This window comes from Manihot esculenta, chromosome 3 (assembly GCF_001659605.2).
Source record: "Manihot esculenta cultivar AM560-2 chromosome 3, M.esculenta_v8, whole genome shotgun sequence".
NCBI classification, from domain to species: Eukaryota; Viridiplantae; Streptophyta; class Magnoliopsida; order Malpighiales; family Euphorbiaceae; genus Manihot; species Manihot esculenta.
The window spans coordinates 8,363,619-8,387,113 of record NC_035163.2 but is presented as its reverse complement, the minus strand read 5'-3'; the positions used below and the strand labels follow the sequence as shown (position 1 = coordinate 8,387,113).

Below are 23,495 nucleotides of genomic sequence, written 5' to 3'. Positions count from 1 at the left end.
AAGGGGTCAAAACCTACCTAAAAACCCCAACAACACAAAACATATAACACATATACAAGCTTTTCTCACAAAACCATCAAAACCCTCTCTTTTACCCTAATCATGCAACTCTCCCCAAAACCTCAAAAATCATCCATAAAACATGAAAACAAACTCAGGATCTTCACTTACCTCTTGAAACCAAGAAGATGAACGATCCTAACGTGGAGTTTTGGAGCAACTCTCCTTCAAACTCTCCAACCTTCAAAATCTCAAGTGTTTAGTTCAAAACCTTCAAAATAACATAAAAATCAATCAAACCTTTGCATGATTTGATGAAAACATAAAGAAAACGTAAGAAGGACAGGGTCTCACCTCAGAAAGGGAAAGAAAGCGGCAAAGCTTATCTTTCCAACCGACTGAGGGCCTTTTATAGGTGGCTGGCCAGACTACCTTCGGCGGCCGAACCTCACCTTCGGCGGCCGAACCTGACTTTTCTGCCTTGGTTCTTTTCTTCCAAAAACTCTTTTCATTTTAACTTGAAAACATGACAACATACTATATGACTTTAGAAAACATAAATCTTACCCTTCGAAAGATTCCGACATCCTGGATTCCACCGGACGACAGGAATTTCGATGCCGGACTCTAACCGGGTATTACATTCTCCCCCCCTTAAGAACATTCGTCCTCGAATGTTCCTAAAACAATAAATAAACACATAAAAAGAAGAAAATTCACCTCAAAACAGATATGGATACTGCTGGAGCATCGACTCCCGTGTCTCCCACGTGCACTCTTCTAGATTATGGTGGTTCCACAGAACTTTCACCATCGGAATCTCCTTGTTCCTTAGCTATCTGATCTGCGTGTCCAGAATCCGTACTGGCTGTTCTATATAGGTGAGATCTCTAAGAATCTCCACATCAGGCTCACTCAGAACCTGACTCGGATCTGACACAAACTGTCGTAGCATAGAAACATGAAATACCGGGTGAATTCTCTCCATAGAAGCAGGTAAATCCAGCTTATACGACACATTCCCGATCCGCTGCAAGATCTCAAAGGGTCCAATGTATCGTGGAGCTAACTTACCTTTTCTTCCAAAACGAACCACTCCTTTCATTGGAGACACCTTTAGCAATACCATACTACCCTCCTGAAACTCTATCTGCTTTCTGCGTACGTCTGCATAGCTTTTCTGTCTACTCTGAGCTGTTCTGATCCTCTCTCTGATCATAGGCACTGTTTTACTGGTAATCTCTACTAACTCTAGCCCTGCAAGAGCTTTCTCGCCTACTTCTTCCCATCAAACAGGTGATCTGCACTTCCTCCCATACAACGCTTCATAAGGAGCCATCCCGATGCTAGCATGATGACTGTTATTGTAGGCAAACTCCACCAAAGGTAGATGCTGCCTCCAAGAACTGCCAAAGTCTAACACACACATTCTGAGCATATCCTCAATGGTCTGGATGGTCCTCTCTGACTGTCCATCAGTCTGCGGATGGAAAGCAGTGCTAAAATCTAACCTCGTGCCCATTGCACTCTGCAGACTTCGCCAAAACTTGGAGGTGAACTGCGGTCCTCTGTCTGAAACTATAGACACTGGTACTCCATGAAGTCTCACTATCTCATCTAGATAAACCTGTGCCAACTTATCCACAGAATAGTTACTCCTTACTGGAATGAAATGAGCAGATTTCGTGAGTCTGTCCACAATCACCCATATGGAGTCTATCCTGTTGGACGCTGCCGGTAAGCCCACTACAAAATCCATAGCTATGTTCTCCCATTTCCACTCTGGAATCGGCAGTGAGTTAAGCATTCCAGCCGGCTTCTGATGTTCTAATTTCACCCTCTGACAAACCTCACAGGCTGTCACGAACTGCGCCACTTCTTTCTTCATAGCTGGCCACCAATAGACCCTCTTCAGATCCTGATACATCTTGGTGGCTCCTGGGTGAACACTATACCGCGCATTATGAGCTTCCCTCATAATGTCTTCCTTCAAACCGCTACTAGCTGGTACACAAAGTCGACTCCCATAGCGAAGGATCCCTTTGCTGTCAAATCTGAACTCTGCACTGTTGCCTGACTGAGCAGTCCTGGCAATTTTCATCAACTCAGGGTCCTCATGCTGTTTCTGAGCTATCTGCTCCAGAAACACAGGTGTCACTCTCATCTGTGCTATCAATGCACCCGTACCAGACAATTCTAGCTGTAACCCTTCCTCAATGAGCTTATAAAGCTCCGTCACTACTGGTCTCCGCTCTACTGCTATATGGGATAAACTGCCTAGTGACTTCCGGCTTAGGGCGTCTGCCACAACATTCGCCTTACCCGGATGATACTGGATTTTACAATCATAATCACTGAGCAATTCTACCCATCTTCTCTGCCTCAAATTCAGCTCTCTCTGGCTCAAGATGTACTGTAAACTCTTGTGATCAGTGAAGATCTCGCATTTAACCCCGTAGAGGTAATGCCTCCACATCTTGAGTGCAAAGATAACTGCTGCCATCTCTATGTCATGGGTGGGGTAATTCAACTCGTGCTTCTTCAACTGTCTAGAAGCATAAGCAATCACCATATCACTCTGCATCAAAACACAGCCCAATCCCACTCGAGATGCATCACAGAACACTGTGAAATCCTCGTTACTAACAGGCAAAGCTAACACTGGTGCTGATGTCAATCTCCTCTTGAGCTCCTCAAAGCTCTCTTCACACTGGTCTGACCAGACAAACTTCTGATTTTTCTGAGTCAGTTTGGTCATAGGAGCAGCTATCTTCGAGAAGTCCTGAACGAACCTCCTGTAGTAACCTGCCAGTCCCAAAAAGCTTTTAATCTCAGTCACTGTAGTGGGTCTGGGCCAGTTAGCTACAGCCTCTATCTTCTTGGGGTCTACCTCAATCCCCTCTGCTGATACCACGTGTCCCAAGAAGGAAATGCTCCTCAACCAAAACTCACACTTAGAGAACTTGGCATACAAACCATGCTCTCTCAGTGTCTGCAGAACTATCCTTAGATGCTGGGCATGCTCCTCTGCATCTCTGGAATACACTAAGATGTCATCGATAAAAACAATAACAAAGTGATCCAGATACTCGCTGAAAACTCTGTTCATGAGATCCATGAATGCTGCAGGGGCGTTAGTCAACCCGAACGGCATCACTAAGAACTCATAATGCCCATATCTGGTCCTGAAAGCTGTCTTTGGCACATCTGCCTCTCTGACTCTCAACTGATGATATCCGGATCTCAGATCTATTTTAGAGAAACAACCTGCTCCAGCTAGCTGGTCGAATAGATCATCAATCCTCGGTAAAGGATACCTATTCTTGGTAGTGACCTTGTTCAACTGTCTGTAGTCGATACAAAGTATGAGGGATCCATCCTTCTTTCTGACAAAGAGCACTGGAGCACCCCAAGGTGAGGTACTAGGGAGGATGAAACCCTTATCTACCAAATCCTGCAACTGTTCTTTCAATTCCTTTAACTCTGCTGGCGCCATCCTGTAGGGAGGAATAGAGATAGGTCTGGTATCTGGCAGCAATTCAATTTCAAACTCTATCTCCCTACCAGGCGGTAGTCCTGGTAAGTCGTCTGGGAACACCTCTAGAAACTCTCGGACTACTGGTATTGCGGCTGGTTCCCTAACCTGTCTATCTAGCTCTCTCACATGAGCTAGAAACCCCTGACAACCCCTCCTAAGCAAACGACGAGCCTGAAGGGCTGAAATCAAACCTCTGGGTGTACCTCTCCTGTCTCCTCTGAAGACACACTCTGACCCATCCTGGTCTCTGAGACTAACTATCTTCTCTCTACAGTCCAAGGTCGCACCATATGCAGATAACCAATCCATCCCTAAAATGACATCAAAATCTGTCAAGTCTAGAACCACAAGGTCAGCTGGAAGGCATCTACCCTCTATGAACACTGGACTGAAACGACAGACTGACACTGCCACTGATGGGTCACACTTGGGTCCACTGACCCAGAGAGGATACTCTAACTTAGACCTGATCAAACCCAGTCTCTCTATGGCTCTCAAAGCAATAAAGGAATGAGAAGCACCGGGGTCCATCAAAGCATACACATCTGAACACCCAATGATGAGATTACCTGACACCACTGTGTTCGACGTGTTAGCCTCCTCCTGTGTCACAGTGAAAATCCGTGCTGGGGCTACCGGATTTCCACCTCAGGAACCTGCTGCGGAAGTAGAGGCTGCCCCTCTCCCTCTACCTCTGCCACTACTCTGAGGCATGACTGGAGCTGCTGGCTGTACTACTGGCTGTACCACACTGCCTGAACTCATCTGCTGGGATGGTGCAAAAGTCACCTGAGGACATTCCCGAGCAAAATGCCCTTCCTGTCCACATCTATAACAGGCTGAAGATCCCAACTGACAAGCTCCCTTGTGTGGTCTCCCACATCTCCTACATACTGAACTGCTTGCGCCAGAGCTTGAGCCACTACCTATTCCCAAACTAGACTTGACTTTACTCCAGAACTTATTCTTTGTTCCTTTTGCCTTTTCCCATCTTTTGCTGCCTGAAGTTGCTGTATTGAGGGCCTTAGAACCCGAAGCCTGTGCCTTTGACTGTCTCTGAATATTGGCACTTGCTTCCATTTTCCTGGCTGCATCCACTATAGTGTGGAAACTCTCCTTCTCTGCTGGAAGAATCAAGGAAGCATACCTGGGATGCAATCTCATAGTATATCTCCTTGCCTTCTTCTGATCAGTATCATAGGCCTGACCCACGTACTGAAGCAAATCCAGAAACTTATCTGTAAACTCATCAACACTCATCTCGTCTATCTGTCTCAACTGCTCAAATTCTATTACCTTCATCTCCCTGGAGCTATCAGGAAAAGCCCACCCTGCAAACTCATTGGCGAACTCTCCCCATGACATACTGTCCATCCTGGGCTCCATATAGTTCTTGAACCATTCTCGAGCTTTCTTACACTTCAATGTAAACCCCACCATTTCTATGGCTCTGCTATCATCTGCTCCCAACTCACTGGTTATCATCCTAACTGATCTGAGGTATTCAAATGGATCATCTCCTGGATTGAACTTAGGAGCATCCAATTTCAAGTACTCTGTCATTTGCACCTTACCTCCAGATGAGCTAGGCTGCTGTGCTGCAACAACAGGGGCTACTGGTTCTGATTGTGGTGGTGGAGGTACTGGTTCATTTAGCTCTGGGTGTGCTGCACTTGGATGACTAGGTGAAGGTGGATGCATAGGATATGGTGGGTAATAATGAGGATAAGGCATATATGGCATGTAAGTAGGATATGGGACAAAACTAGAGTACTCCGACATACCTCCCATCGGATACCCTGGGTCCTGAGGAAAGGCTGGATAACCAAACCCTGAGGTCTGAGCGCCTCCCTGAGACTCTCCCATACCTTCGTCAGCTCTGCCTACACTCATACTTTCATCTATGGACTGGTCAATCTCCATAGCCTCCCTCACTTCTTCTAGTCTTCTTCCTCTCACTGTACCTCTTCTGCTCTCGTCTACAGACCTTCTAGGGTCTATTGACGTACCTTCCCTGCTAGATCTCTGAGACCTTGCCCTTGGCAATGCAGGAGGACGAGCATCTATTCTTTCAGTCTCTGGTGGGACTCCAGTCAATCGAGCTGATCGACGAGTTCCTCGCATCTTACCTCTGAAACTAAACACAGCACATAAGATAGCATATCAGCAGATATTTACCTCACATATATTTCAATAATGCACATGCATATCATGGCATTTCATAGCATCAACCAGACAGGACTCAACATCCTATCCTAGTGGATATGATTTCCTATTGTGCTTGACTTCCTCTAGCCTCTATGAGCCCGACACTCTCTCTATAGGTCCGATCATATTGAACCTTGGGCTCTGATACCAATCTGTAACGACCCCAAAATGGACCGTCACCGGCGCTAGGATTCAGGTCGGCTTAAGGCCGCCAGAACCCGTAGCAAGCCTGCTATACTCCCTGTGTACCTGTAAATCTCAGACAAGATTATACATTTTCTGTGAAAATAAAAACTCGTTTCTGTACCAAGGCTTAACCTGTGCATGCACTATCTCTGTACTTTGTACTCTGTACCCCTAACTAGAGCTTGCTCTAGATGGATTAACTCATACCTGTTAAGTCTGGTTTTTCACATACTCTGTAAAACATATACATATACAGCTCATGTACATAACAAAAGATTTACAACACAAAATAACTAAGTCAAGCACAACTTTAACTGTGTACACAACTAGTACATCTTTTACTATTACATGTCCATTCTCAGCTATTACAAATCTCTTTACTCTTTCTGTACTCTGCTGATCTTCCCTGTACACTGTACACTGAACCTGCAAGACTGGGGTTAAGGGAGTGGGATGAGCTCTATAGCCCAGTGAGTAGAATAGTAAAACAAGTCATTAAAACATGATCTTATGAAATGCATCATATCACAGACAATCCACATCAAGGGTAAACCTGTCACCACATAGTCCCAGTAACTGTTCCGTGCCAGGCCGTAGACTGGGGTCATGGTCTTCCTGTACTGTATATGTATATATGTATATAACACCTGTACTTACCATTTGCCAGGGCGTAGACTGGGCACCTGGTCTTTACTATACCTGCCAGGCCGTAGAATGGGGTCCTGGACTTTCCTATACTTGCCAGGCCGTAGAATGGGGTCTTGGACTTCCTGTCTGGAACTATTGGATCATTCAGCATTCACCCACAACAACAAATAACTATGCAATGCAACATATTCGTGAATGCTAGTGCAACCAACCTACTGTATACTCATGATGCATGACTGATGCTAAAAGCATTTCATTTCTTAATTAAAAGAATTAAGTTTAGTTCCACTCACCTCTGGCTATCTGGACTGACTCTGCAGGCTCTGTAATGCTGGAGCAGTACTCACTGCTGCTCTCTCTGGTTCCTCTGGTCTGTGTAGGTACAGATAAACTCAAATGAGGGACCAAACTAGCTTATGAACAATTATATGAAATTCCCCAAGACTCCCCTGAAACTCACTCAAACATCCATGCATGGACAGGACACTTTCGGCGGTAGGTTCGGCGGCCGAAAGTCCTTTCCAGAGCCGAAACTCAAGCACTTTCGGCGGCCGAGTCTCAACCTTCGGCAGCCGAACCCTTTCGGGGGCAAGTTTCGGGGGCTGAAAGGCACTCCAGAGACGAAAGTCTCTAACCTTCGGCGGCCGAAACTCCCCTCCAGAGCCGAAAGTCCAAAGGCTCGGGGGCAAGCTTAGGCAACCGAAGCCACCTCCTCAGCACATTCGGCGGCCAAACCATTCTTCGGCGGCCGAAGCTGGGTTCATCAGCAAGGCAGAACCTTGCTCTGCCTCACGCCAAAATGCACCAAACTCTCCCAAACTCAAACACCTCAATTCCTCAACATGCATACACCTAAGCATATGCTCAAAGGGGTCAAAACCTACCTAAAAACCCCAACAACACAAAACATATAACACATATACAAGCTTTTCTCACAAAACCATCAAAACCCTCTCTTTTACCCTAATCATGCAACTCTCCCCAAAACCTCAATAATCATCCATATGGATCTTCACTTACCTCTTGAAACCAAGAAGATGAACGATCCTAATGTGGAGTTTTGGAGCAACTCTCCTTCAAACTCTCCAACCTTCAAAATCTCAAGTGTTTAGTTCAAAACCTTCAAAATAACATAAAAATCAATCAAACCTTTGCATGATTTGATGAAAACATAAAGAAAACGTAAGAAGGACAGGGTCTCACCTCAGAAAGGGAAAGAAAGCGGCAAAACTTATCTTTCCAACCGACTGAGGGCCTTTTATAGGTGGCTGGCCAGACCACCTTCGGCGGCCTATCGTGAAACCGAAAGCCATGCATGTTCGGCGGCCGAACCTCACCTTCGGCGGCCGAACCTGGCTTTTCTGCCTTGGTTCTTTTCTTCCAAAAACTCTTTTCATTTTAACTTGAAAACATGACAACATACTATATGACTTTAGAAAACATAAATCTTACCCTTCGAAAGATTCTGACATCCTGGATTCCACCGGACGACAGGAATTCCGATGCCGGACTCTAACCGAGTATTACACATATGTCACTATCCTGAAAAATATCATAATTTCGACACCCGTTTCATTCCATACTCATTGACCATTTGGTGAGATTGGACAGTCATCAGCAGGACCTAGTGTTCCACAAGACAGTGGATCACAATATACTACGTGGACACATGGTAGTTATATGCTACCACCTCATACAACCCCAACGTAGTGGTCCTTCCAGCAGGTTGGTATTCAAAATCATCCATTTCAGATGCAGATCCCAGTGTGTAGTACTTTTGATACTTTTGTCCGACATGCCAGCTCTGTTAATGTATTTTCAGCTAAACATTATGTGGATATTCCATCATCTAGTATAGGAGTACAACCATTCTCTGAAAATTTTGTATAATATATATCGGGTCAGCACTACTATACTTTTGGATCTGATGATATCTTTTTACCATCACATTATACTGTAACACAAGATCCGAGGTCGGTGGCTTCTGATCTTAATATTCCTATGACCTCCACAAATATTGATCCTACTGCTATTGAAGGTGAGGGTACAAGCAGTGACCGTCGGCTATATAGAACTCGACGTCCACATAAAAGAAGGGAACGTCCATGTGGTGCGGGAGAACATTTGCATCATTCTTAGCATTATTTGTTAGACTTTATCATTTGTAAATATATTGTTTTATTTTTATACATTTCACGATTTCTAATTATTTACGTGTATTTTTATATTTAATTTTTTTTATAGTTTTTATGATTCATAAATATTTATATTAATTATTTATAAATTAATTCTAATAAAAATAATAAAAATACAAGAATAAATATGAAAAATAAATAAATTAAAATATTAATATTTATAAATAAATTTAAATAATTAATATTTATAATAATATTAAGGAAAAATTACTTCTTAGTTCCTGAGGTTTAATGTAATTAACACTTCTGTCCCTCTATTTTGGCGACCCAACACTTAAGTCTCTCACTTTCTCTTCCGTCCAAATTCGTAGTCCTTCTGTCCATTTAAACCGTTTGGTCAAAGAGTCAAAGGTGAGAGGTGATAATTTTTTCCAAAAATACCCTTCTCTCAATTTGAAATTCCTATTTTTTTTCTCTTTCATGTTTTCTCCAGTTGAAGAAGAAGAAGAAGAAGAAGTTGCAGAAAGGGTAGGAAGAAGAAGAAGAAGAAGAAGTTGCAGAAAGGGTAGGAAGAAGAAGAAGAAGAAGAAGTTGCAGAAAGTGTAGGAAGAAGAAGAAGAAGAAGAAGTTGCAGAAAGTGTAGGAAGAAGAAGAAGAAGAAAGAAGAAGAAGAAGAAGAAGTTGCAAAAAGGGTAGGAAGAAGAAGAAGAAGAAGAAGAAGAAGAAGAAGAAGAAGAAGAAGAAGAAGAAGAAGAAGAGGCATTTGGGTTTGGATTTTGTGATTTTGAAATAGCGGGATTTTTAGTGAGGGTTAATTTTGTCAATTCACGTGTCTCAAACGGCTATTTTGGATGGAAGGATTACGAATTTAGACAGAAAAGAAAGTGAGGAACTTAAGTGTTGGGTCGCCAAAATAGAGAGACAGAAGTGTTAATTACGTTAAATCTCATGGACTAAAAAGTAATTTTTCCTAATATTAATATAATTTTTATAATTATATTTATATCAATTTAATATATATTTAAATAAATTAAATTAATATAATAAAATATAAAAATTAAATTACTAATTTAAATTAATTGCAGTAGAATACCCCACATTTGAGTGGGGCATTTCACTTGAAAAGTGAGGTAACATTTATAATTATTTTTTTTATTAATGGTTTACTGCACTGATAATTCGTACTACGCTTTACTACGCTTTAAAAGCACGGTAGAGTCCTGGTAGAGTCCTATTTCGCTGTGATTCGAGAAATTTTTTTTTCTAAACTAGGAGATTTTTTTTTTTTTTTTCACTTAGAAATGACAGAAAACCCTTAAGCCCATCACTTTTTGTGAAGAGCCTTCAAAATGCTCCATTAGATCTCCATTCTTGATTGGGCTTTTCCTATAGGCTCCATAGGTCTACCAAGATGATATTTGCACATCATACAAGAAGAAAAAATTTGGACAAGCTAAGAAATATAGAAGATTATTACTTTTCTTCTTTTTTGAGATCACTTACTAAAATTAAAGTTACCATAATTAAAAGAAAATAAAAAAAAAGACAAGAAATAACTAATTAAGAAGGTTATTTCGACCAAATAAAATATATAAATCAAATCTAAAAAATTAAGGAAACATGATTCTAGCCAAAAAGGACAAGCAAGAAAATCTCTTATAATGAAGAAGGTTATTTCGGCCAAGATCAAACTAGCTAAAGGAACCCTAACTTCCATCTACCTCTTGTTTCAAGATTAAAATACATGTTAATAGCATATAAATAAAGATTAAAATATAAAAATTCAGGAGCAACATACCAAAAACTAGGGGTGAGCATTCGGTCGGTTCGGTTCAAAACCAAACTGAACCGAATAAACCGAAAACTAAAATTTTAGTGTTTATAAAAACCGAACCGAACCGATTTTGGTCAGAAACCGAATCGAACCGAACCGGTCTGATTCAGTTCGATTTGATTCGGTTTGATCGGTTTTGATTTTTAATAATTTTTTTATTTTTTACACTTTATTTTTAATATTTTAAAATTTAATTAAAATATTTTAATTTTTATATGATTTAATTTCTCTATATTATTGAAAAAATATATTATTATCACTAATCGGTTCGGTTCGGTTTTTTTAGTTTTTTTCTGATTAAAATCGAACCGAACTGAAATAACCGAAATTTCTAAAATTAAAAACCGAACCGAACCGAAATGTATAAAAAACTGAACTAAATTTTCAAATCGGTTCGGTCGATTTTTTTAGTTTGAACCGAATACTGCTCACCCCTACCAAAAACATAAAAAGATTAAAAAAGAGTTATAATAAACGTATTATAACTGTCTCAATACAAAGCAGATTTTAAGCACCTATTTTGTTTTGAATATGACACTATGTTAAAGGTCAGAATGTGAAAAACCCAAAGAAAAAAAATTATAGTCTACTTCTAAAAACTTGATTCTATTATTAAGAATTATCTAATTTAATTATCAGAAAATAAATTTTTAAATCATTAAAGTTTTGGATAATGTCTGGAATTACTAAAAAATACTTGATTGCCTCATTAAATTTTAAAAATTCATATCTCATTCAAAGAAATTAAAAAAATATAAATAATTTATGAAAATTGAAGGGAACTTCATAAAGAATTCCGTAAAAATATTTTGAAAACCAAAATCCCTTTTGATCAAAACGTGAAATCTAAATAGGATGGATTGCTCCACTAAATATACATAGAATATGTTTTGCTCTCAAGATTACAATCAAGAATAATGCAACAACTGTTCGAAATATCAAAATTAATTCAAGAACATGCAAAAAAAGTATTTTTATACTATGATTACCTTTATGATATAGAAGAAGCAAAAAGACAATGAAGAAGAAGAAGATGAGGGGCGTGACACCTTAGTGTTAAGAGAATTTTCATAATTGAATATTGAGTAGTAGTCAGCTGCTTATGGAGAATTTTGGTATGCGATTCCTCCCTTAGAGTTAGGAAGAGATGAATATATAGTGGTGAGTGTAGGATGAGGGTTTTCATAAAAGAAGGAGCTCGTCTTCTTTTTGAATACGTATAACCGGCCAAGCTCTCTTGAATTAGGTTGATGAGCTTGATTTTATCTTGTCAAAGATGTAAAGAGAAAAGGAAAAATTCCTTAGTGTAACCATTGCAAGAAGTCTAATCACAAAGAAAATGACTGTTGGCATAAAGAAAAGACACAATGTTTCAATTGTAAAAGATTTGACAATTTACAAAAAATTTACAAATTTAAAAATGAAGAAAAAATAAATTTGGTTGAAGTGGCTGTAAAAAAAACTTTATTTTGAATTAATGCGTGAGGAGTGCATTAAAAAATTTTATTTTTGAGAGAAGTGCAGAATAATTGAAAAGATAAGAAGTGCATCATGCAGCGAGGAGAAGTGTTTCACAAATTGACAGTTAGAGAGAAGTGTTTCATAAAGTTTAAATTTTGAGAAATTTTTGAATTAAGGAAGAATGTTGGGATTGAATTCAAAATTTCAAATATTTTTTTAATATCCATTTATTATTTTTAATTATTTAAATAAATTATAAAATTTGTTAGAATATTTTATTGAGATTTTCTAAGTTTTGAATTTTTATTTTAGCCTATTTATAAGCATTTGAAATTCATTTTAAGTATTCAATTCAGTATTTAGTTATCTACTTTTTTTTTTCTTTCTTTCCTAATATTATTTCTCAAATTCTCAACACTATCTTTACGGATCAACCACCAAGTTTCTAGGATCCTAGAAAATCAAATCATGTATACAAATCTTAAATGGTCATGTGCAGTCTTAGACAAGTACCGTACTAGTTGCATAAGCGAATTAAGACTACTTTGTTGAATCAAGGTTTTCAATCTATCATCACTGTTCATCCTTATTTCATCATTAAAAAAATGGAAACAAGATTCTATACATAGTATATATACATGATATCATACTTACAGATAACAACTTTAAATGGATTTTTTTTCTTAAATGTCAAAAATATATTGATCATTTACTATCGAAAGCCAATACAGCACTTGTTCTGGAATTTATATCCCTGCAATATATGAGAGAAACTTAACATTGGATGTGGCCAACCAGTAAAAAAACACACTCTCTTCTGAAGCATCATTGGTAGGCTGCAATAATTGAGTTTAAATGTCTAGATATCATGTTCGTTGTGAACAATGTAGTCTAGTTTCTTCCTTCATTAAAAGATAGCTACAAAACTATAACAAATCGCATATTGTGCTACCTTTAAGCTGGCACCACGATATTCACATTACTAGGTATTTGAAAACATGTGTATTTAGATGTTGACTTCCAATAATATTATGACCACAAGTATAAAACTAGGTTTATAAGTTTTCTTGGTCCTAATATCATCTCTTGGAATTACAGAAAGCAAAAACTATGGTAAGAACTAGGGGTAAACAATATTCGGTTCAAACTGAAAAAACCAACCGAATCAAATTAATTTGAAAATTCAGTTCGGTTTTTTATTTATTTCGGTTCGGTTCGATTTTTAATTTCAAAATTTTCGATTCAGTTCGGTTTTAATCAGAAAAAATCAAAAAAATCGAACCGAACCGATTTAGTGATAATAATATGTTATTTTCAATAATATAGAAAAATTAAATCATATTAAGATTAAAATATTTTAATTAAAGTTTAAAATATTAAAAATAAAGTGTAAAAAATAAGAAATTTATTAAAAATCAAAACTGATCAAACCGAACTGAATGAAATCGAATCAGACCGGTTCGATTCGATTTGATTTTTGATCAAAATCGATTCGATTCGATTTTCATAAATACTAAAATTTCAATTTTTAATTTATTCAGTTCGATTTGATTTTAAACCGAACCGACCAAATGCTCACTCCTAGCCAGACCCTCAATAGAATTAGAACACTGAGCTAACATGGATTCAACCTCGCTCAAAGAAATTAATTATAGCCCTTTCCAACTTCTAAAGCTTTAGTCTGACAATATTGTAGCAACTTACCTGACTACAGATCTCATGTTCCATGCAGGAATGAAAGTATATTGAAGTACATTTACATTTTGTTCAAGATAAATGACCAAAAGAGAAATCACATATCAACTAGTTGACATACTAAAAATCTATTCTTTTACTTCAACACATCATGCTTCTCCACAAACTCACAATTCAAACATTCTCTATCTCGAATTAGCTAAATCAAGATGTTGAGAAATTTATCATTAATTTTTTTAAAAAGTGAAACCATAAATTAATTTAAATAAAAAGAAAATTAAGACTAAAATAGAACATCCTAAAAGTGTGAGAGTGAAATTCAACATTCAATTTTATTGTTTCTCTTAACGAAAATTTCCAAACAATGTGTATGCGATTTTAATACTGTTTCTCTGTACTAAAATTTTAAGTTTATATTGCTAAATTTTTAAATTTGCCTCCATAGTAATTATTATACTTCAATTTTTAACATTTTACTCTTAATAAATACTGGTAAAAAATGGGTGTGCAATTTTAGTTGATTCACCGATCAATTCGATTCGATTTAAAATTGAATCGAATCGAATAAATTAAAAATTAAAATTTTAATATTTATAAAAATTGAATTGAATTAATTTTAGATAAAAATTGGACGAAATCAAATCAATTTGATTTCGTTTGATTGATTTAACTTTTTAATAAAATTTTTATTTTTTACACTTTATTTTTAATATTCTAAAATTTAATTGAAATATTTCAACTTTAATTATAGTCTAATTTCTTTATATTGTAAAAAATAATATACTATCATTACTAATCGGTTCGAATTGATTTTTTAAATTTTTTCTGATAAAAACTGAATCGAACTGAAATAATTAAAATTTTTAAAATTAAAAACGAATCAAACCGAAATAAATAAAATATCAAACTGAATTTCTAAATTAATTCGATTCAGTTGATTTTTTCAATTTAAACCAAATACTGATTGCTCTTAATTTTAATATTGATTCCAATTCTAAATATATTTAGAAATTGGAATCAAAATTTTAGTCGAATAAAATACCAAAACTAAATTAAAATTTCAATTGAGTTTTAATTCAACTCTTTGCTGTTTTGATTCCAATTGAGTATAGCTTTCAGTTCTTTGATTTCGATACTATTCTTATTTAATTCTCAATCCTTAAAGTACTTTAACGTAATTTTTTCAAGTCAAATTTACATTACTATTTAAATTATAAAAATTATTAATACAATTTATATAATAGATAATACACATTTAAATTATTTGCTAATTATATCACATTTAATTATTATATATATATATAAAATTAAATTTGAAAATATTTCAATTATTTCATCTTTAATTAGAGAGTACATATATACAATAAATAATTAGAAATATTATAAATATAGTCGCTTGTAATTAAGAATAATAAATTGATTTAATATTTTTATAACTAATTCGAATCCAGTATAATACTAGTCCATTGCTATTATGGAACAATTCTGATTTGATTTTTAGTGAAAAATTAAAATCAAATAAATTTGATTTGATATGATTCTTGAGACTATATTTGGTTCAATTTTAATTTTTAAATTTTTGTGGAATTCAATTCCGGTTTGAATAAAAATTAGAATTCAATTTTAAAAATTTAATTTTATAGACTATCAAATTTGATGGAATTTGAAATGAATTCCACAAAATTTACACAACTTTTAGATTAAAATGCTCATTTTAAATAATTTTTTCTAAAATAATTTATCCCTTATACTTTATTGATCATAAAAGTATAACTATAAAACTAGTTTTCTATTTATCTATTATTATTTATATAAATAATATATAATATAATTTCTTTATTTTTTTAAATTTATAATATTTAAATTTATTTTCTCTTATTAATAAGGCTGTTTATTTTATTATGTAAACCTCCGAATCATGAAAATTTATTAATACATTTTTAATAGTTTTATATTTTTACTAGTTATTATAAATTTATTAAATATAAATTTTTTTAGAGTATAATTTTTTTATTTTACTTTTAAGGGTAGTTTAGGAAATGAAAAGATGAATAACGTGGAATTTAATTGAATTATGCATTTTAAATTGTGTCATGCCAAACAATCGAATTCATTTCAAATAAATTCTATTTAGAATTCAATTTAATTCCATATAATGTTGTAAGATATAATTGAACCAAACACCATGTAATAGTTTAATAAGCTCAGTTTGGTTTAAAACTTTAAGACCTATTCATAGCCATAGTCAAAAGTTAGAGGAGTCATTAAGCAACTTGAACAATAAATGAATTGCTGCCAAACAAATCCTTCAGCAAAGCAAACCCGACTTCTGATAGGTATGTTAGTAATGTGCACTACACCCAATCAGTTGGTTCTAGCCGGTCATTTCATTTCATGTAATTTTTAATTTTAAATAAAGACTGTTATTTATTTTTCGTGTTAAATTAATTAAATGTCAAGTAAAGATAAAGTTCATGAGACTATATTACTACGCAAAGTAGATGTAATGTGATTATAATTGTGAGATTCCTATTACATTTAAGTAACGTCTCCAAATATTCTTGATCGATGTTATTATCATGATTGGACAATGATTAGAACTATTGAAACTAGTACATATTATGTTCTTTCCTTTTAGAGAAAGCAACCGATCTCATACGTTGAGACATGTGAGATACTTAAAACTAATATGTAAGTACTTATTTTATGAATAAGTGTACTGAATTGATCCGTCTGAGAAATCTATATGAAAAATAACCTCTATCTATGGATTACTCAAGTGATGGTTATGTAAGTTATCCTTTAACTTGAAATCAATAAATAATCTTATATAGAGACTTGTATGTTTTGATTTATCTTACACGTTGATTGGTTTATGAATAACAAATGGGGATAAATTAGATATATTAGGACTGTATGAAGGTATTTATATGATTGAGATATGATTAATCACCCTATGTTAAATTAGGGAATATCCTATTTGTTCTCTGCTAACATTGATTATGGAATCCTTAGCAAAGTAGAATAAAATTAGCAAATGAGATTTAGAGTTATATTCAATAGGTCAATGGCTAATAATTGAAAATTAATATGATTTAACATTACAGATACGTTTCATGTATCAAATGTTAAATCGTGACATTTGTGATAAATGAATATTAATTACACTGACAAATCATACACTGAAAAGGTTAAGTCAAACCACTTTTGATATTCTAAATATTTTTGTAGTCTTGATATGTTGTTAGACAATATTCTTGACTTTTAAATTAATTAGTTAGTTAATTATATTTATTACTAATATATTTGAAACTTAATGGGTCACGCACATAAAAAGCGGTACGAGAAAATAAAACAATAAGTTAAATCAAGTACGACTTGATTGGATATAAATTGATATTGGAATAAAATTGTAATTTGAAAAAATTATGATTTTGATATAATTAATTAAGTATAGACTTAATTAAAATTATCTAAGATTTATATGGCTTGTTTATTAAAATTCTGGATCATAGTTATAATTTATTTATTTAATTAGTTAAATAAATAAATACATATTTTTTGACTAAAACTCTAGAGTTTAAGTATAAAAGGGCATGTTATGAGAATATGTGTCTACTCTTTCTTTTGTAAGAGTCTCTAAAATTTGTAGAAAAAATAAAAAACTAGCACTCAAAACTTCTCTCCTTCTTAATCCCTTAGAACTGTTGTAAGATTTTTCGATTGTTATTCTATGTGGATTTCATTGGAGACTAGACATTTGGACGGTTTGTTGTTTGCGATAACCCAACCAAATTGATCAATTTTATGTTTTGCTATAAGGAAAATAAAATGTATTTATTTTCTTTTTAATTATTATTGCTTTTTTCGTTTAAACGTTATCTATATTGATAAAAAATTTTATTTTATTTTTTCTTCTACTACGTTCAATCCGATTGAAACCCAACAAGGTATTCGCTGATCATGATCTTTAGTGTTTGAAAAAGTCAATTTTTCTAATTTTTTGTTGTATTTAGGTCATTTATTTTGTATTTAGGTAAATTAATAATAATTATTTTTTTTATGTAAAACTCCAAATTAACGATATAATTTAAAAGTTCAACACAGTAGTATTAAGTTATATGTCAAGATTAATTCTCAATCATTCTATTACATTTTTGAAATAATAAAAAAAAATGCAGATAAAAATAAATAAAATTAAAATCGCACGAAATTACTAATTTTAATAAAATAATAATTCTTAATATAATATCAAGTTAAACAAAATTCTCATTAGAATTTTATAAATAATTTTTTTTTAATAAATAAGTTTAAATTTGTGGTTGTTAGAGATTTTTATAGCATTCTAGATATCTAATTCTAATAGTAAAAGGATTAATTTTAATGTAAGAAAGATTTTTAATAAAATAATTAAACTTTTTTTAACAAAAATTATAATAAACATCATTTTTTAAAATGAAGTAGAAGAACTTTCTTATTAGCTACATGAATTTAACTATTTAAAACTAGTCCTAATTAAATTAAAATATTAAAATAATAAAATAACTCTAAATACAATTTTGATGGAACATGCTATGTAACTTCAAGTATGGAGTAACCCGTCTAGCCCACGTGGCTTTTCTTTACATTTATTTAAAAAATGAGAGAAAAATGAGAGATTCTTACGTCATTGTTGCTTTGATGAGCAATGAGTTGAGATTGAAATGCGTCTATGTGGCATGCAGCAGCTAGGTTTGGATAAGAAAACCCGAAACTGAAAACAAAAGGGCAGCAGAAAAAAGAGCGTGGTGGTAGAGGCAAGAAAAGAGTGTTGGCCTTGAGATTGCACGCGATGGAGATGGAATCGGTCGAGGTGAGAGGATTTGTGGGTGACCGTGTATTCATTCTTTTACATTTATTTTCAATTAAAATTAAAATTTAAAATAAATTTAATTAAAATTAATATAATTTTCAAAAAAAATTGAAATTAGTATAAAAATTGAGATAAAACTTTAATAATAAGTTAAAATTTAAAAATACTAAAGATTAAATTAAAAAATGCATTTATAAAATTTCAAAAGAAATTGAAATTGAAATTATCATAAAATGAAATCAAATTCAAATTCAAATTAAAAATCATTATTTAGTATTAAACTGAAAATCTATTAAAATGAATTTTATTAAAATGTAGATTAGTTCATTAATTCATTAACAATGATAATATTATACTGTAATAAACTTTTAAGAATTTTAAAAAGACTTATTAATAGATTTACAAATAAACAGTAATTTATTTATAAAATAACATATTATTTATTAGTAAAATTAAATGGATATGAAATTTTTTTAAGATTTTTAAGATTTTTAAAATATACGTTTAATTTATTTATAAAATTAAATGGATTTCCAAACAGATGTGCAATCCATTTGAAAATTAAATGAACACGAACAGATTCCATTTATAAAATTAGACCGATGTAGATAATTTCTCAAATAGTTATGTAATCCATTCGTAAAATTAAATGTAAATAAATAGATTTATAAATGGACGTGTAATTTATTTATAAAATTTAATAGATAAAAATATATTTATAAATAGATATATAATTTATTTATAAAATTAAATAAATATAGATTACTTATCAAACGAGCGTATAATTTGAGAACGTATAATTCAATTGTAAAATTAAAATAATATAAATAGATTCGCAGTTGAACATATAATTCATCTATAAAATTAAATGCATATAGTCAAATTCACAAATGGACGTACAATTCACTTATAAAATTAAATATACTGAAATAAATTTGCAAACAATCCTATAATCTGTTTGTAAAGAAAATGTATTTATTACATTTGTTTGTAAAACTGTAATAGATATAAATAGATTTGTTTCACTTTGTGAAATCTGTTTATATTTTGTTAAATTATTGTATTGATCCCAGTAACCTTGCAATGATATTTTGCTAGGAGATGACCCATGGAACTGAAACTTTGCAAACTCGAACCTTGATGGCCCTTTAGGGATTGAACCGGTGATGAACTCAACCATTTGGATGTCACCTGTCTAATTCATCATATGGATAACAGAGTATTAACAGTAAATCAATAATCATATACTTAGTTATGCAGAATATAAACGATTTGCAGCAATCTAGAAAATGCCATAAAAATTATCTCTGTTTAGAGGGATGGTTGAATTGCGCTGATCAGATCCCATGATCTAAGTATTCTCCTAGCTGAATCCAATATAATATTAATGCTTATTCCAAAGACGCCATGCCATCCCCATCGTGAAACACATCAAAGTCAAAAATGATAAAGCAAGACGAGAAACAATCACCCTTGGAGTCACCAAATAATCAACAGGGTTTGCACCAAGGACTCTCAATGTATCTGTTTGCTCGGAAACCTGCATTGTTCCCAACTCTGCTGCGAAGGCACTCCCCATCCGCCCAGCAACCACAATTGATGTGACCAAAGGAATCGAGTCTCTTGAAAAGGCTAGAGCTAATACACCACCAACAGATCTTTGCAATCCTAGTCTAGTAAACTCCCTAACAAATTGAATGGTAAAAGCCATGCCCACAAATGCAGAAGTCAAGGGACAGACTCCAACTGACCTTGGTCCAGCTCTCTCCAGCTGTTGAAGAGTATTTCTCCAGTGAAATTTTCCCTTTAAAGTCCTGATAAGTACCTGTCCTGCCAAGACAAGAACTGACAATCCCCTCCAAAGGTACCCAGGTGGTGACCATTTGCAAGGAAGTCTCTGCTTCAGAACTAGATGCATAGTTTGTATTTGTTTCTTCATCTAAGAGAGAGACAGAAGGGTGGCCATCATTTGAATTGGGATTCACAAACAACTTAGTCTGTCGCTCAGGTGGAAAAATTTTATGAGTCTGAGATCCTGTACTGAAGCTCAAACGACTGGAATTCAAGGTTCCAGTGTCACCCGTCCATTTGGCTTGACATCGCTTCTTCTGCAATATGTTTAACTTTACTGCTCCAATTGAATTTGGGATCATTTTGGTTTCATTTTAATTTCAAAAAGCTGAAAGAGGCAAAACTCTTCTATTTTATTCAATTCAGGCTTTCAACCAACAGGGTTTTATATACTCTTGTGGCTGAAATTCCTAGCCTCTCCTAACTCTTAAATGGGCTAGCCTTTTATTAATTACGAATTGGATCCAGACCATTCATACGCCCAATTATACTTATAATAACTAAAAAGTTCAACACTTAAACCCTTTTATCTTATACTTAATATAATATGCCAGACTATTTATTTTCCTCTTTAATTTAGGCCATTGATACCTCATGCCAATATATATACATTGTTATTTTACCTTATATTCTCTTTTCATATGTGGGTAACTCATTGGACTATTCAAACACTTTGGTTACACATAATATATTATATGATTTAAATTGTTTAAATTATAATTCATTCAATGAATCCATTTTATTTTTATTATGTGCCCATCAAGAGAGGTATCTAACCATGCATCATGATTTGCAAAGTACCACATGGTCAAACGTCCTTTCGTAACCAGATATTATGCAATAAACTCCTTTCATCTTTTTACATCAATCTCTATTGAATGTAAACTTTATGTCATGTTTAATCTTGAAATATTAAAACATACATTCTAATTATATCCTCACGAATCTTATTCATTGAGATACATCACTCTTGTTAGAGATTTTTATTTTAAGAATGATACAACTATACTTATCTTGTTATTTGATATGGTGAATCCTTTATTGATCATTAAATTATCTTCAAGTATTATATACCATATCCAATATCTGAGCTCTATGGTGAAGCAAACCGTTGAGTTAAAATATACTACTTGTATACTTAAGATATCTTAGATCTTAAGTCTCAGGATATCTTCATAATTGATATGATATGATATAATTTAGTTATTTATATCAAGTTCGGTTCTCTAATATACTTTGTTGATCCCATAAGTCTTGGAAGAGCTTGATTTTGATAATACCAAAACTTAATGAATTATGTTTATCTAACTATCTTGAAAGTGGAATATCTGGAAAACATTGGAAATTCAAGAAAAGTCTACACATTGGAAAGAATGAAGACTCATATGTTAACACAAGATGAATCAAAGAAAGAAGAATAAGTATAGAAATGTATCTCTAGGATTTATTGTAAAAGAGTGAGTGAGTAGAAGTGCCAATAATGAATCTATCCATCTCATTTCACTTCTTGAAAAAGCAAAGAAAATGTTTAAAGTTTTTTTTGAAAGGCTAAAATTAGACATCTAATTTTAGCAACAGTTTAAATTTAGATATCTAATTTCTGCCTGTGTTCATTTTTAGTTAACTACTTTTAGACTGCGAAAGTAACTGATTTAAGTCTGCATGGTTTTTAAATGGTTTAATGGTTAGTTTTTCAAAATTATTACTGTTAAACTATCTCTGCTCTGCAGCTATGAGAGAAAAGATTTTTGGACATTTATTTAAGAGATTAAAAGCTCTTCATAAATGAGTAATGAAAGCACATAATTCTTGAGAGCATTTTGATACCTTTGCATTAAAAGTTTTTCATTCTCATAACTGGTCTTCATTGGCAAATCTACTCTCTCTCTTCTTAATAGCATTTCTGTTGTATCTGATAAAGAGTTGCTGAGAGTATCTTTTTCTAAATCAAAATCTATATAAGATTGATCAAGTATGCGATCACTTGATAGAGGTTCTAAGCACCTGTTAAAACTTGAATGAGAGTTTAAGTGTGAATCAAATGTGTAAAGGTTTTGAGAGAGTTTGAGTTTCTTCTCCCTTATCTTTAAGTGTTTCTTGTTAATTTAAGATACCTGTTTGAAAGTTAGAATTTCTACTGATAAGGTTTTGATAAATTTAGCTTGCTATTTCATTCTCTGCTTTTCTTTTAAAGCTTTTGTTGTTTACTGGTGTACTTATTATTAAGCATATCTCAAAATCTTTCAAGAAAACTTTTGAAAAGCTCACTTGAATCCATTATCTTTTGCGCTCAGAATTAGTAAGTTACAATTTTTCAATTAAGGTTTGAGCAAAGGCTGAAAAAGTGGCAAATTGACCCATTCACCCCCCTCTTGGTCACTTGTTTTGGGACAACAAATTGGTATTAGAGCCTAACTCTCTGGCTTGAGGTTCAAGCACCTTAGAGAGATTTTAAAATGGCTAGTTCATCTAATTATGCTGGTATACCTGCACCTTTAGCCAAAGGCTATTCAATCACACGACCACCTCTTTTTAATGGTACAAATTACTCTTTTTGAGAAATTAGAATGAAAAATTTTATACAATCAATTGATATAGAAGCTTGGAAAAGGATTATTAAAGGCCTTGAAATTCCTTTGGTCACAGGAGGAACTAGAGAGAAGACTGAAGAAGAATATAATGATGCTGATTGGAAAAAGATATCTGCAAATGCCAAAACTTTAAATATACTTTATTGTGAACTAAATGTAACTGAATACAATTGTGCTTCAAGTTGTGAGTCTGCTAAAAAAGTATGGGACAAGCTTGAAGTAACTTATGAAGGTACAAATCAAGTGAAGGAATCAAAAGCAAACCTGCTAGTTCGTGACTTCAAATTATTTGAAATGAAACTAGGTGAAAACATTGCTGAAATGAGTACTAGATTTACTGATCTAGTCAGTCTACTAAAAGCACTCGGAAAAAGTTTTGAGCAAGCTGAGCTGGTGATGAAAATTTTGAGATCACTACCAAAGTCTTGGGAAGCAAAAATCACAGTCATCTTTGATACAAAAGACTTCACAAGATTTATATATATGATAAGTTGAT

At 33.7% G+C, this 23,495-nt stretch overlaps 1 pseudogene; it reads right to left on the bottom strand.

Annotated features, from left to right (window-relative positions):
* Positions 1–19,868: 19,868 nt before the first annotated feature.
* Positions 19,869–20,710, bottom strand: LOC122723256 (annotated as a pseudogene).
* Positions 20,711–23,495: the final 2,785 nt, after the last annotated feature.